The 14,158-nt window shown below is 44.9% G+C and overlaps 1 protein-coding gene across 1 annotated transcript in view; it reads left to right on the forward strand.

Moving 5' to 3' along the window:
* The first annotated feature begins 863 nt into the window (after positions 1-863).
* CUNH14orf93 (chromosome unknown C14orf93 homolog) overlaps positions 864-14,158 on the forward strand; it is a 31,130-nt gene continuing 17,835 nt past the window's right edge. The window contains exon 1 of the mRNA XM_042686418.1: positions 864-930. The gene's annotated coding sequence lies outside the window, so the exon portion shown is untranslated. The remainder of the gene's footprint in view (positions 931-14,158) is intronic.

A 14,158-nucleotide genomic window follows, 5' to 3' on the forward strand; every position in this document is an offset into this window, starting at 1 on the left:
CAGCCTTGGTAGGAAAGATCTTGTCTCCAATTAACCAGCAAAATCCAGAAGTGGGGTCAAGTAGTAAAGGGCTAGGTTTGGGGGGGGGGGGGGAGCGCCAAACAAATAACAAAAAAATCTAACCCAGGCACAGTGCTCAGGCCCAGAGTTCAAGCCTTAGTACTGGGGCAGACACAAATGGTTACAAATTCCGAGTAGTCAAAGAAGAGGAACCGGGAAACATTTCATCCAGACAGAACCACTTGAACAGATGGGTAACACGGGGTGACAAGGTAATGGGAAAGAAGGACAAACCGGTGAAGCACGACATTATAGGCTAGTAAAGGTGAGGTATAAACACGGATCTCCAGGCCAGAAGTAAAGGAAGCCATTTTAGTTTCCTGAAAATGCGTTTTTTAAAAAAGTGAATAAAAACTGGGTGCGCATGGCTGTGCAAAAACAATCCCTCAAAGTGTACGCCTTCTTTGTCTCTCACCTGCAGCAGGCATGACCCAGGGATGGTCCACCAGGAAACCCGCATTCCGGGCCACGCACCCACATCCCTGACGTTGAATCCCACCTAGAATGCGCCTGTTAACAAGTAGTTTACTAAGTTTAGCAAAGTGTAGGAAGGAGAGCCTCACAAATCTGTGATGCTGGTGACTGGACCTAAGAACAGAGAAGTAAATGGAAGCGGTCGAAGGTGGGGTGTGGGGGGGTGCGGGGACAGGGACCGCGGGGCGTTCGGGCACAAGCCGCAGGGGTCGGGGGTCGGGCGGCCCTCGGAGGCCCCCCGGGGCCTGAGCCTCTGGCGCAGCGCGTGTGCTCGCGGGCGGGGCGCCCTACGGCCAATCAGAGCTGGCATCCGGGGCGGGGCGGGGCTTGCCGTTCTGCCTCCGCGAGTCCTCCTTTTTGCACACACACGAATACAAAGAGCCATACGACCTTCGGGTATCCTTTTTCCATTTTTTTCCCCTCCTTAATCTTGTGTGTGTGTTTAAAAAATTTTTTTTTCAAGTAGAGATCTGTAGCAGTGCTGGGGTGAGGAAACTGTTGCTAAGGGGAATTTGCTCTTTTCCCCCATTTCTTTTTCTGTCTCTCTTCCTCTTTCTTTTTCCTGGCCGAGGTTTTGAATATACCAAGAAGTTAAGACGCAGGATGGCCGTGTGCAACTGTTTTCAGTCAAATTTATAGACATTTTCCCCCCTTTTTACTATCACTATGGTTGAGGGACTTAAATTTTTAGATTCTTGGGGAATAGAGATTGCTTTTTAATTGGGCTGAAGGGATAATGTAAATTTCTACCACGGGCAAAATCGAAGGAAGCAGAGAGACTAAAGGCTCCTTCATAAAGCCATTTGGCGTGTATTTTACACACCCTCCTCAGAATCAAAACCAAGTGGCTTGGTTGTGGCAATTATCCGAGGCCAATAGATTGAAAATATTGGGGTGTTCTAGTTGGAACACTAATTTCCCCAGGGAGAGGGAAAAGCCTGGCTGATGGTGTGTCTTGAACCCACAATTTCATGAGGACATTTCTCAATGTATGTGTGTTTCTTAAACAATCTTGTAGAGATTTATTGGGGTTTATTCTTTATGTATGTGTACAGTATGTGTATATGTGCCGTATCAGATTTTATTTTCAAGTATTTATCTTTGATTGTATGTGTGCAAAGTAGACCCTAGGATGTGAATGTTTCTGTTGTGTTCCCAAATGTGATCAAAATAGGATTTCATGTAAAAAAGTAAAACTTAAAACTCTATGCCTAACATACTTAGGCACTTTCATTCTATGTGCATTTGCTATATTTTGCTGCTCTTCTTAAAATGATTGGATTAGCAAATAATTAATTGCCAGAGTAGTATATAATCCATGTGGCAAATGCGAGTAGGCAGTTTATTGAAATGTGTGGTTCAAAAACGCCTTTAGTGATTGTTTTTCCTAAGTGGTTTTGCTTTTTATTGTCTCACGTTCTTAAATGTACAGCTGTGTATATTTTGGCCTTTATGTGTGGTTTGGGTGGTGTGTTCAGAAGGGAAGTTCTCTTGGCTTTTTGACAAAATGGTTGTTTATTGGTTGAGAGTTGTTTGAAAACCTCCACAGCTGGCAGAGCATAGCATGAGGGGGAAAAAAATCCAGTGAAGTTCAAATTGAAAAACTTTCATGGTGGTGGTGATGAAGAAAGGGGGGGCTGTAGGAGTTAAAGGCAGATAATAGGGAAAGAGATGGATTTTGGTTATGTTGTATTTTTTAGGTGAAAAGGTTTCTCCTCTTGTTTTAGGAGTCTTTGAGAAAAAAAATCTAAATGAGGACAATAAGCTCAGAGCAGAGCAACGCCCCTCTCTTTATAGTAGCTGTATTGTCATTTCCTTTTGTTACTATTTCACTGTCTCAGGCGTGGACAGAAAATACCCATAATCCAAAAGTGTACTCACAGATTAAAATGAGAGAAAGCATAGTAAGTATATGGGAAGATTAAGGAGAAACTGGAATGTCACTGTGTGGCAGATTTAAAGAAGGTTTCACTGCAAGGTTCAGATTTCACTACAAGAAACCTTTGGGTGACTGAATTCAAACATTCTCATTCAGCTAGTAACCTACTCCCCTTCAAGAAGGGTTTAAAGACACCTAAATAATATAAGGATTATATAGTGTATATTATAATATTAAGTATTATATAAGCAATATAAGTATTGTTACAAGGTCTTGAATTCATTATAAGGAAAATAGCCTGAGGGCTCTCGCGGTCTTACCTACACTGGATGTCTTTTTATTCCCTAACAAAACAAGTCAGATCAGTGCTTAATCAATACTGGCTTGAATGTGGCTCACTGCAAAAATTGAGACCTCTTTGAAACCACTAGCTCAGTGATTTTGTGACCACCGTAGTGATGGCAATTCTGAGCAGAATGCACTTTTCCGCGTCACTGCAGGTAGTCACGTACTCCAAGCTGCCTAGCAAATGGAGAACAGGCTGTCCTAGAGCGGTACACAGCCAGCCAGGGCCACCCATTTTCTACAGCTTGTACCCAGGCTCAAATCCCGTGTTCTCACTTTGAGTTTTTTCCTGTGTAAATAAAAGGGGAGTCTCCCCGAATACACTGGATACTAGCTAGGTTGGCTTGAGCTCGGTGTCAAAGCAGAGCTCAGTAGATCTGGCCTGAGCGCCTGAGGGATGAAAACTCGTTTAAGGAGCTGGTACTTAGCAAGTGTTAATATGAAAGATCCGTAACCAAGGCCGGCAGTAACTAAAACTCTGCCACCACCAAACACGAAACCAGTCTGTGGCCACTGTACTTACAGTCGTGTACACATCTTTGTCAGCAGCAAAGAACAATAAGCGAGTAAACAGAAAAACAGTTAAAAATGGCGTCGGACGGCCTTGAAAAAGCCTAGCAGTCGTGTCCCTCCCTGAGCAGGCCCTCCCATTACTGGCTCTTTGAGTGACTGGGAGTGGCCGCCAATAGCGTCCCAAGGTCTGTGCCCCCCGCTGCCCAACCGCCAATCACCACGAGCCAGAAGCCCACCGGGGCGGTGCCTCTCCCCGTGCGCTCGCTAGCCCGGTACACGGCTGGCGCAGCGGGCTGCTCCGCGGCTGCCTGTCGCGCGGGCGGTCTTAGAGCCCGCTGCTGTGCTAGTGCGGGCACACGCCGCGGGAAGACCGACCGACAGGTTGGCTCCCAAGGCGAATGCTGCTCCGAGCCCAGGGTCTCCAAGCTTTCGCGGCCACCTAGCCTAACCACGAGATCCCCGGCGGCACCTCGGGCCCTGGGCTCTTCCCGCCGCCCCGCTGAGACCCCTTCCGTGAACCCCCGGGCAGTTCTCCCCGGCCAATGTGGCTTGGGGACCGGGATGCGTCTCTGCCGGGAGCCTAGTGGCCTAATGGTCGGGAATGGGCGTGCCGTCCCTGCTGCTCACCTAGTCATCTTTGGCTAATATTTAATCAGCTAATATTTACATTTATCTTGGACTCGCTGAACCCGTGGCGGAGTCTCTAGTTCTCGAGTTTTCAGTTTCTCAGCAATGCAGTAAAAGCCCCTTTTCACATCAGATAGATTTGTTTGAAAAGCTGAACGCGGAAAGTTTAATCCCCTAGGGTTGCACTTAAGCAAATGTAAGTAAGTAGCCGGGACTGTTGTTATTCTAGGTGTAAAAGTCTTGCTACAAAGCCAAACACGGAGCTGGAGGTTCGTGAATTCCAAGCCAGCCTGGGCTTCATAGTAGAGGCCCAGTCTCAAAAATAAGAAACAAAAATATCTTGTGATTATAGCAGAGCGCCGGTGGCTCACGCCTGTAATCTAAGCTACTCAGGATCTTAGGATCGCTGTTCAAAGCCAGCCTGGGCAGGAAAGTTTCTGAGACTCTTATCTCCAGTTAACCACCAGAAAACTGGAAATGGTGCTGTGGCTCAAGCGGTAGAGCGCTAGCCTTGAGCTGAAGAGCTGAGGGACAGCGCCCAGGCCCAGAGTTCAAGCCCCATGACTGACACCCCCCCCCCCCAAAAAAAACAACAACAAAACTTGTGATTTGTATTTATTTTTAATTAATTTTTTCGGTCGTGTGGCCTGAACTCTGGGCCTGGGCGCTGTTCCTCAGCTCTTCAGCTCAAGGCTAGCGCTCTACCGCTTGAGCCACAGCACCACTTCCGGCTTTCTGGTGGTTTACTGGTGATAAGAGCCCATGCCTGGGCTTGCTTTGAACCAGGAACTTCAGATCTCAGCTTCCTGAGCAGCCACCTTCAGCCTTCTGGCTTTTTTTTTTTTTTTTACAACTGATAATGAGGTGTTATATTCTTTTGCAACTCATTAGACTCATCACTGCTTTTAAATGTAGAAAAATTGTATTTTATGGGTATCAGCTTATCTGGTCTTGTGTGAGAAGGCACTCATTTCTGATAGAAAAAGGTTTTGCAGCTGGGTATTGTGGCTCATGCCTGTAATCCTAACTACATAGAAGGCTGAGATCTGTGGATCCTGGTTTGAAGTCATCCGGGGGGATTTGTCTCCAATCAACCAGCAAAAAGCCAGAAGTGGAACTGTGACTCAAAGTGGTAACATGCTAGCCTTGAGTGGAAAAGCTAAGTGTCAGTACCCAATCCCTGAATTTAAGCCCCAGGATCTGTGTGTGTGCGCACACAGATGCACACACACACAGACTTTGAGAGGATCTTCTAACAAGCCATTTTGCAACTTGAAGTGGAAGAGCAGGACTGACAGCAGAGCAGGAACTTTCAGTGTCCATTTTCCTTTTTTGTTTCTTAAAATGGAGATTATGATACCAATTGCCATACTTTCTACAGTCACATTTAAGAAAAGTCCATTTGTAGGCTGACCCTGAACGAGTCAAAGACCCATTATAAGAACATATATCATCTGAGGGATACCATATCATACCCATCTATTAAATAGTGAAAAAACTTTTATTTTTTTCATAGTTTGGAGGTGAACTCAGTCATGCAGAAAATTCAAACTCAGAATGGGGAAAAAGCAAGCTAGACAGCTGCCAAGAGTATGATATATTTAGTCCTAACAAAAGTACATGTGACTAGGGAGGAAAAGGATAGTTAAGATTATGGACCGTCTCACCCTGAACTGTCTGACTAGAGGAGATGAGTTTTCTATCTTTTTTATCCAAATATGAAAAAAATATCAAGATTATTAAGAAGTACATTTTCTAGGCTAATTTCACATGGATTAAAATTAAACCAATACTGAATTCTATGCAAACCTCTGTTTGGTATCTGTTGTCATTTTGTTGGCAACTCGTGCAATTATAGATCTTCACACCCATTTCTAAAGCTTCTAGAGTTTGAAAAGGAATGCACATTATTTCATGGCAGTCAAATTTAGCTTTTTGTATGCTTTTTCCCTTGAACAAAACTATGAACTCTTGGTTTTATTTTTTCTGATTGTTTTATTTTGTTTGCAAGTACTGGGGTTTGGGCTCAGGGTTTCATGCCTTCATGCTTGCCTGGCTTTTTTTTTTTTTTTTTTTTTAAATCAGTCGTGGGGCCAGAACTCTAGGCCTCAGCACTGTTCCTCAGCTCTTCAGCTCAAGGCTAGCACTCTACCACTTGAGCCACAGCACCACTTCTGGCTTTTTCTGCTTATGTGGTGCTGAGGAATCGAACCCAGGGCCTCATGGATGCAAGGCAAGTACTCTACCATTGAGCCACCTTCCCAGCCCCTTGCCTGGCTTTCTTGCTCAGCCTTGTTGCTCAGCTGGCACTTATTACTTGAACCACACCTCCAGCCTGGCTTTCACCCCATTAATTGGAGATGGGGTCTCACACACTTTTCTACCAGGGACTGGCTTCCAACTTTGATCCTCTGAATTCATATTCCTGAGTAGCTACCATTATTGGCATGAGTCACCAATGTCCAATTGATTTTTGTGATTTTTTTTGGGGGGGGAGTCCGGTCATGGGGCCTGAACACTGGGCCTGGGCGCTGTCCCTCAGCTCTTCAGCTCAAGGCTAGCGTTCTACCATTTGAGCCACAGTGCCACTTCCGGCTTTTTTCTTTTTGCTTATGTGGTGCTGAGGAATCGAACCCAGGGCCTCATGCATGCAAGGCAAGTACTCTATCACTGAGCCACCTTCCCAGCCCCCTGTTTTTGTTTTTGTTTTTGTTTTTTGGGTCTGGTCGTGGGGCCTGAACTCTGGGTCTGGGCACTGTCCCTCAGCTCTTCAGCTCAAGGCTAGTGCTCTACCACTTGAGCCATAGCACCACTTCCGGCTTTTTTCTTTTTGCTCATGTGGTGCTGAGGAATCGAACCCAGGGCCTCTGGCATGCAAGGCAAGCGCTCTACCACTGAGCCACCTTCCCAGCCCTTGTTTTTGTTTTTTGAGACAGTCTTGCTAGGTTGTCTAGGCTGGCCTGGAACTAAGGCCCCTGCTTCAGATTACTGAGTAATCCCACCACTTCCTCTAGCCTAAGTCTTAGTTTCAAGTAAATTATGGGGTTAGGGATAGCTTTAGTAGTGGAGCAGGCTTTTAGCTTGCATGGGACCCTGGCACTACAAAAAGAAGAGAAATTATGTATTTTGTGAATAATAAAAAAAAAAGCAATATCTGAGCTAGAAGTAGTGGCTCCTACCTGTATTCCCTTACTCTGAAGGTAGAGACAGGTGGGTTTTAAATTTGAGGCTAGCCCAAGGCAAAATTAGGGAGACCTATCTCAAAATACAGAACAAAAGGTCTGGGAGTGTGGTAGGAGGTATGCCCTTGCCTAGCATGCCTGAGGCTCTGGGTTCAATCCCTAGTGACCAAATAAAGATAAAAAAAATCTGGGGGCTGGGAAGGTGGCTCAGTGGTAGAGCTCTTTCCTTGCATGCATGAGGCCCTGGGTTTGATTCCTCAGCAACCCCATAAGCAAAAAGAAAAAAGCTGGAAGTGGTGCTGTGGCTCAAGTGGTAGAGCGCTAGCCTTAAGCTGAATAGCTGAGGGGACAGTTCCCAGGCCCAGAGTTCAGGCCCCACGACCGAACCCCCCTCAAAAAAATATCTGTGTCAAGTATAAGTATGTTAATAATGTTAACAATGTTAAAAGGGTTGTGGTAAGCAGGACACTTTGGCTCACGCCTGTAATCATCTTTTCCTTCTCTGAAGTTTCATGGAAGAACCTGCCCTTCTTTATCACACTAGAAGAATCCTTACTGGAAGAAATCTTAGGTCCTTACTTTACTAAAGTCTTCATTCTTTCCTTTTTCACCAACATTTGTTCTTCTGCTCTGTGTGTGTGTGTGTGTGTGTGTGTGTGTGTGCACGCGCGCGCACGCTTGCATACAACTTGACTGGGACTTGAACTCAGGGCGTAACCTCTGCTTAGGTTTTTTTCTGCCTGCTTTTTCTAGCACTTGAGCCATACCTCCACTTCTGGCTTTTTTGCCACTTTATTGGAGATAAGAGTCTTTCAGTTTTGTCTGCCTGGACTAGTTTTGAACCTTGATCCTCAGATCTCAGGCTCCTGAGTAGCTAGGATTACATGTATGAGCTATGTCTTTCTGCTTTCCAAGTACACTGAAACTTTCTTTGTCTTGAAAATTAACCCACAACTGGTTCTGGCTTCTTTGTTTCCTTCCTTGCATAGCTAAATTTCAGTCAAAACTTGACTTCATGTCTTGCTTCCATTTTGTTTCTACCTAGTTCTTTCATGTACTACACATTATTACTTTCACTACAGAAATAAATAAATTAAAAAAATAATAGTAGTGAGCCAGGTGCTGGTGGCTCACACCTGTAATCCTAGCTACTCAGGAGGCTGAGATCTGAGGATCATGGTTCAAATCCAGCTGGAACAGAAAAGTCCACAAGACTCTTATCTCCAATTAACCATTAGAAAACCAAAAGTGGAGCTATGTTCAAGTGGTAGAGCACTAGCCTTGAGCTGAAGAGCTGAGAGACAGCACCCAACCGTGAAGTTCAAGCCCATGATCCCCCCCCAATAAAAAAGCTACTTTAGCCAACATTAGTGACCATCACAGACAAATAAGATGAATTTCCTTAATTTTCATATTTTAAAACTGCTTCCTGCATTTGACACATAGCCATTTTGTTGGCCTTTTCCCTACTATGGGTTTTGTTTGTTTGTTTTTTTGGGTCCGGTCATGGAGCCTGAACTCTGGGCCTGGGCACTGTCCCTCAGCTCTTCAGCTCAAGGCTAGCACTCTACCACTTGAGCCACAGCGCCACTTCCGGCTTTTTTCTTTTTGCTTATGTGGTGCTGAGGAATCGAACCCAGGGCCTCTGGCATGCAAGGCATGCGCTCTACCACTGAGCCACCTTCCTAGCCCCCCCCCCCCCACCATGGGTTTTGTACCCTTAATTTCTTCCCTGTTGCTGACTATTCTTTTCTCAAGTTTCGTGTGTGTGTGTGTGTGTGTGTGTGTGTGTTAGAACACATGTTAGTACTGAGGCTCAAACTAAGGACCTGGGTGCTGTCCATGAGCTTTTTCATTCAAGGCTCCATTTCTAGTTTTCTGGTGGTTAATTGGAGATAAAGTCTCAGGGATTTTCCTGCCCAGGCTGGCTTTGATCTCAGTCTCTTGAGTAGTTAGGATTAGAGGTGTGAGCCACCAGCATCTAGCTGCAAGTTTCTCTATTATTTATTTATTCATTGTATTTTTATTTTTATTTTTATTTATTTATTTTTTTTTTTGGGTCCGGTCGTGGGGCCTGAACTCTGGGCCTGAGCGCTGTCCCTCAGCTCTTCAGCTCAAGGCTAGCACTCTACCACTTGAGCCATAGCGCCACTTCTGGCTTTTTTCTTTTTGCTTATGTGGTGCTGAGGAATCGAACCCAGGGCCTCAGGCATGCAAGGCAAGCGCTCTACCACTGAGCCACCTTCCCAGCCCTATTTTTATATTTTTGCCAGTCCTGGAGCTGGAACTCAGGGCCTGGGCATTGCCCTGAGCTTCTTTTGCTCAAGGCTATCACAGGTGTAGACCTCTGGTGCCCATTTGAATCCTATATTTATTAAGCAAAGAAGCATCAGTTCTTCTACCAGGAGTCAAATCACTGTCACCATCTCATACTTGGGGTTGACAATTTTTTTTTTTTTTCCCAGTGATTTTTTTTTTTTAACTTTGGTGCAAGTACTAAAGCTTGAAACTCTGGGCTCTCACTCAGTCTCCAAATCTTTCATTTTATTTCAGGTAGCAAAGGCAAGGATTGATAAACTACTGCCCATAGGCTAATTTAGCCTGCCACCATCTGTTGTTTAAGCTTTTTTCTTAGTCTTTTTTTTTTCTGATTATGGGGCTTGAACTCAGGGCTTGGACATTATCCCTGAATTCTAGTGCTCAATGATAGCACTTTACCACTTTGAGCCATAGCACTACTTCCAGTTATCTGGTGAATAATTGGACATAAGAGTATCACAGACTTTCCTGCCTGAGCTGGCTTTGAACAGAGATCCTCAGATCTCAGCCTCCTAAGTAGCTAGGATTATAGGCATGAGCCACTAGTGCCTGGTTTAGTCATTTTTTATTAGCATACATTAATTATACAAGGGAGGTATACTTGTGATTTTTTGGGGGGGGGGTTGGTTGTGGGGCTTGAACTCTGGGCCTGGGCTCTGTCCTTCAGCTCTTCAGCTCAAGGCGAGCACTCTACCGCTTGAGCCACAGCGCCACTTCCAGTTTTCTGGTGGCTTATTGGAGATAAGAGTCTCATGGACTTTCTTGCCCAGGCTGGCTTTGAACAGCGATCCTCAGATCTCAGCCTCCTGAGTAGCTAGGATTACAGGCATGAGCCACCAGTGCTCAGCTCCTTGTGATATTTTTATACATGATTACAATACACCTATTACCCTCACCTCCTCTGTCATTCTCCCCTCCCCTTTGCCACCTGTTTTTGGATGGATGACCATCTAAGAATAACTCTTACATTTATATTTTGTGACATTTCAGTGTCCATAAAGTTTTTTTTTATTGAAACAGCTAAGTTCATTTGTTTACTTATTCATAGATGCTCTTGTGCTACAATAGCACAGTTCATTAATGATGATAGAATCCATGTAGTCTACAGGTCCTAAATTATCTAGTGTTTGGTCCTTTTCAGAAAGTTTTGGGTTTCCCTGCACTCATGGAAGATTTTTTTTTTTTTTTTTTTTTTTTGGGTCTGGTTGAGGGGCCTGAACTCTGGGCCTGGGCACTGTCCCTCAGCTCTTCAGCTCAAGGCTAGCGCTCTACCACTTGAGCCACAGCGCCACTTCCGGCTTTTTTCATTTTGCTTATGTGGTGCTGAGGATCGAACCCAGGGCCTCAGGCATGCAAGGCAAGCGCTCTACCACTGAGCCACCTTCCCAGCCCTCATGGAAGATTTTTGAGGGCTGGACTGGCTCAGAGTCAGGTGCCTGCAAGTAGGAGGACTAAGTTCAAACTGCAGCACTGCAACAACAACAGAGAGAGCAGGAGCGAGCGAGTGAGAGAGAGAGAGAGAGATTTTGGGGTCTTCTTAACTTGGTTTCCAAGCTTTCTGGCAACCCTTCTCACCTGACTAGAAGCCCCTTTGATCTGACTTCTCACCCGTTCCTCAATAAGTCCAGGAATGTCTTTTTCTCTACTGTCTTACCACCTTCCCAGTTGACCCTTTTCAGTGTTCAAGGATTAAAGCTTGGCTTCTTTAAGAGATCTTTCTTAGTCACAGGGTGCCAGTGGCTCCTGCCTGTAATCCTAGCTACTCAGGAGGCTGAGATCTAAAGATCACAGTTCAAAGCCAGCCTGGGCAGAAAAGTACATGAGGCTCTTATCTCCAATTAATCAGCCAAAAGCAGAAGTGTATTTGTGACCCATTGGAGAGCTCCAGCTTTGAATAAAAAAATTAAGGGACAGTGCCACCCAGGCCCTGAGTTCAAGCCCCAGTACCAGCACACAAAAAAATGGAAATTGCAGAGGCAGGCACTGGTGACTCCTGCCTGTAATTCTAGCTACTCAGGAGATCTGAGGATCGTGGTTCAAAGCCAGCCCAGGTAGGAAAGTCCGTGAGACTTTTATCTCCAGGTAACCAACTAGAAAAATGGAAGTGATTCAAAGTGGTAAAGCGCTAGCTTTGAGTGCAAAAGCTCAGGGACAGTACCCAGGCCCTGAGTTCAAGCCTTATAACCAAAAACCAAAACAAAAAACAAAAAACCTCACAAAGAAAAAGCAGCCATGGCTTCTTTTTCCTCAGTATTCATGTAAGTTTTAAACTAAGCTCTTTGCATAATGTTAGTTTTTTAAACACTCAAATAAATCTCAAATAAATAAGGGCAAGGTAGGCCCTTATTTAGGAAGGGAAAGAATACATTACATCCATAATTCATCTGCAAATTGACATAGACTCGCTTAGTGCTTTCCTTTAACCTTTAGTTTTAATTTGGTTTAACCTTTAGCATCACGTTTAGCTATGCCTTCCAGTAACTGTAGTGACAGCAAAGCTGCAAATGGATTTGAGTTAAGTTCTTGCAAGAAGTGAGTATCTGGCATAGAAAAGTAATTTCTTCCATATAAAGGGTAGAAAGAGCAAATTAAAGACTATTGTTTAATAACCAAATGTAATTAAAATGCATTGTCAGATTTATGTTTTGTACCTGGGAGGCATTGATAGTGCCAGTTTCTAAAATGAGATTGCTGATTCAAAAAAAAAAAAAAAAGCAAAAGACCCAAACCTCAATATATAAAATTCTCCTAACCTCTTTTCCTTTTAATTGTGATTTTATGATATAATTTACTGAGTAAGATAGAAATTTATCTTTCAGTTGTAAACACACTTAAGGTTTTGTCACAGCTTCAGGCAGAAGAATTCTTTTTTTCTATAATCAAGTGTCATTTAGAAAATGACAATATTTATTGTGTCTTTGAGTGTTCTCACTTGTACAAATCAGACCTTCACTATCAGTCTTTTTTCTCCTTTAGTTTAGTTGCTTAACTACAATAATTGAAAAAGGCAGTTTGGTTTAGTTCCCACACACTGTATGTGTGTGTGCAAGAACTACATCTATCAGGACAGTAGAGAGGCTTGAAGTTAGGACCTGGGTACTGTCCCTTAGGTAGGTAGGAAGGTGTGTGTGTGTGTGTGTGTGTGTGTGTGTGTGTGTGTGTGTGTGTGTGTGTGTGTGTGTGTGTGTGTGTGTGTGTGTGTGTGCGCGCGCCAGTCCTGGGGCTTGAAGAAAGGGCCTATGCACTGTCTTAGCCTTTTTTTTTTTTGAGGGGGGGTCCGGTCATGGGGCCTGAACTCTTGGCCTGGGTACTGTCCCTCAGCTCTTCAGCTCAAAGCTAGCACTCTACCACTTGAGCCACAGCACCACTTCTGGCTTTTTTTTTTCTGCTTATGTGGTGCTGAGGAATCGAACCCAGGGCCTTAAGCATGCAAGGCGAGTGCTCTACCACTGAGCCAACTTCCCAGCCCCTCCCTGAGCCTTTTTTTTTTTTTTTTTTGGGGTCCGGTTGTGGGGCCTGAACTCTGGGCCTGGGCGCTGTCCCTCAGCTCTTCAGCTCAAGGCTAGCGCTCTACCACTTGAGCCACAGCGCCACTTCCGGCTTTTTTCTTATGTGGTGCTGAGGATCGAACCCAGGGCCTCAGGCATGCAAGGCAAGCGCTCTACCACTGAGCCAACTTCCCAGCCCCTCCCTGAGCCTTTTTGCCCAAGGCTAATGCTCTTCCACTTGAGCCACAGCTCCACTTCTACTCTTTTTGGGGTTAATTTGGAGACAAACATCTCACACTTCAGACCACAATCCTTAGATCTCAACTTCCTGAGTAGCTGGGATTACAGGTATGAGCCACCAGCACCTAAACTCCTTTAGCTTTTTTTTTTTTCCAGTTGTGGGGCTTGAACTCTAGGCCTGGGCGCTGTTCCTCAGCTCTTCAGCTCAAGGCTAGCGCTCTACCACTTGAGCCACAGCGCCACTTCTGACTTTCTGGTGGTTTATTGGAGATAAGAGTCTCACAGACATTCCTGCCTGGGCTGGCTTTGAACCTCAGTCTTCTGATCTAGTCTTCTGAGTAGCTAGGACTATAGGCCTGAACTAATGGTGCTTGGCTTAGCACAGATATTTTGGTGCCTTCTTTAACAGAGACTGGTCATGTGGGCAGAGTATCAGCACAGACATTCCTGTTGAACTTTAGCTCTTAAGGGCCTAATGAAATAGAAATCAGAGGAGTCCTGAAGTGATTTTCATGGGTTACAGACCTGTGGATTCAAGACAGCTGGAGATCCACATCTACAGTTAGAGAACAGCCGCCTCACCCCAATTCCCTGACCCAGCCTTTCAATTCCTTTCCCTAGTCTCGCCCCCAGAGTTCATGATGTACTAAAGAGAGGTGTGAAGCACATTGAGGGCCTCAGTGATCCATGTAGTCCTGATTGAGGAGTCTTACTCTGAATGAATCGATGACAATTATATAGAGAGATGGCAGAATGATTGTTTATGTCCCCCAAACATGGTGTCGGTTAAAAAATACATTCAGGTTCTGGGAAGGTGGCTCAATAGTAGAGTGCTTGCTTCACATGCATGAGGCCCTGGGTTCAATTCCTCAACACCACATAAGCAGAAAAAGCCAGAAGTGGTGCTGTGGCTCAGGTGGTACAGCGCTAGCCTTGAGCTGAAGAGCTCAGGGACAGCGCCCAGCCCAGAGTTCAAGCCCCACGACTAGCAAAAAAAAAAAAAAAAAAAAAAAAAAATTCAACTGAAATAG

This window comes from Dipodomys spectabilis, unplaced genomic scaffold (genome assembly GCF_019054845.1).
Source record: "Dipodomys spectabilis isolate Male_0828 unplaced genomic scaffold, ASM1905484v1 ptg000097l, whole genome shotgun sequence".
Lineage (NCBI taxonomy): Eukaryota > Metazoa > Chordata > Mammalia > Rodentia > Heteromyidae > Dipodomys > Dipodomys spectabilis.